This window comes from Leiobunum rupestre, chromosome 10 (genome assembly GCF_980474605.1).
Source record: "Leiobunum rupestre chromosome 10, qqLeiRupe1.1.hap1, whole genome shotgun sequence".
In the NCBI taxonomy this organism is placed as follows: Eukaryota; Metazoa; Arthropoda; class Arachnida; order Opiliones; family Sclerosomatidae; genus Leiobunum; species Leiobunum rupestre.
This window is the reverse complement of record NC_143393.1, coordinates 21,378,737-21,380,884: the sequence shown is the minus strand read 5'-3', so window position 1 is coordinate 21,380,884 and position 2,148 is coordinate 21,378,737. Positions and strand designations below refer to the sequence as shown.

The 2,148-nt window shown below is 48.3% G+C and overlaps 1 non-coding gene across 1 annotated transcript; it reads right to left on the bottom strand.

Annotated features, from left to right (window-relative positions):
- On the bottom strand, window positions 1-72 carry TRNAL-UAG (transfer RNA leucine (anticodon UAG)). The gene has a single exon. It is a non-coding gene; the product is annotated as a tRNA-Leu (tRNA).
- Window positions 73-2,148: the final 2,076 nt, after the last annotated feature.

Below are 2,148 nucleotides of genomic sequence, written 5' to 3'. Positions count from 1 at the left end.
GGGTCCGTCCGGGATTTGAACCCGGGACCTCCCGCACCTAAAGCGAGAATCATACCCCTAGACCAACGGACCACGTTATATGTAGTCAAGATGTAAATATCGTGGCTAACCCGTTGCAATCTCCTCCATAAATCTGGTTGGAAAACACATTTTTCGCGGGGTCCGTCCGGGATTTGACACCGGGACCTCTCGCACCCAAAGCGAGAATCACAACCCTAGACCAACGGACCACGTTATATTGAAGTCAAGATGTAAATATCATGGCTAACCCGTTGCAATCTCCTCCATAAATCTGGTTAGAAAACCCATTTTTTGCGGGGTCCGTCGGGGATTTGAACCCGGGACCTCTCGCACCCAAAGCGAGAATCATTCCACTAGACAACGGACCACGTTATTTTGTAGTCAAGATGTAAATATCGTGGCTAACCCGTTGCAATCTCCTCCATAAATCTGGTTGGAAAACAAATTTTTCGCGGGGTCCGTCCGGGATTTGAAGCCGGGACCTCTCGCACCCAAAGCGAGAATCATACCCCTAGACCAACGGACCACGTTATATGTAGTCAAGATGTAAATATCGTGGCTAACCCGTTGCAATCTCCTCCATAAATCTGGTTAGAAAACCCATTTTTTGCGGGGTCCGTCCGGGATTTGAACCCGGGACCTCTCGCACCCAAAGCGAGAATCATTCCACTAGACAACGGACCACGTTATATTGTAGTCAAGATGTAAATATCATGGCTAACCCGTTGCAATCTCCTCCATAAATCTGGTTAGAAAACACATTTTTTGCGGGGTCCGTCCGGGATTTGAACCCGGGACCTCTCGCACCCAAAGCGAGAATCATTCCGCTAGACAACGGACCACGTTATTTTGTAGTCAAGATGTAAATATCGTGGCTAACCCGTTGCAATATACTCCATAAATCTGGTTGGAAAACACATTTTTAGCGGGGTCCGTCCTGGACTTGAACCCGAGTCCTCTCGCACCCAAAGCGAGAATCGTACCCCTTGACCAACGGACCACGTTACATTGTAGTCAAGATGTAAATATCGTGGCTAACCCGTTGCAATCTCCTCCATAAATCTGGTTAGAAAACACATTTTTTCGCGGGGTCCGTCCGGGATTTGAACCCGGGACTTCCCGCACCCAAAGCGAGAATCATACCCCTAGACCAACGGACCACCTTCTATTGTAGTCAAGATGTAAATATCGTGACGAACCGTTAGAAATCTCCTCCATAAATCTCGTTGAAAAACAATTTTTCGCGGGGTCCGTCCGGGATTTGACACCGGGGACTCTCGCACCCAAAGCGAGAATCATACCCCTAGACCAACGGACCGCGTTATATTGTAGTCAAGATGTAAATATCGTGGCTAACCCGTTGCAATCTCCTCCATAAATCTGGTTAGAAAACACCTTTTTTGCAGGGTCCGTCCGGGATTTGAACCCGGGACCTCTCGCACCCAAAACGAGAATCATACCCCTAGACAACGGACCACGTAATTTTGTAGTCAAGATGTAAATATTGTGACGAACCGTTAGAAATCTCCTCCATAAATCTCGTTGACCAACACATTTTTCGCGGGGTCCGTCCGGGATTTGACACCGGGGACTCTCGCACCCAAAGCGAGAATCATACCCCAAGACCAACGGACCACGTTATTTTGAAGTCAAGATGTAAATATCGTGGCAAACCCGTTGCAATCTCCTCCATAAATCTGGTTGGAAAACACATTTTTCGCGGGGTCCGTCCGGGATTTGAACCCGGAACCTCTCGCACCCTAAGCGAGAATCATACCCCTAGACCAACGAAAAATGTAGTTTCGTGATCAAAATGGAAAAATCGTGCCTAACCCGTTGCAATCTCCTCCATAAATCAGGTTGGAAAATAAATTTTCCCCGGGGTCCGTCCGGGATTTGAATCCGGGACCTCTCGCACCCAAAGCGAGAATCATACCCTCAGACCAACGGACCACGTAATTTCGTGCTCAAGATGTGAATATCGTGCCTAACCCGTTGAAATCTCCTCCATAAATCAGGTCGGAAAATACATTTTCCCCGGGGTCCGTCCGGGATTTGAATCCGGGACCTCTCGCACCCAAAGCGAGAATCATACCCTCAGACCAACGGACCACGTAATTTCGTGCT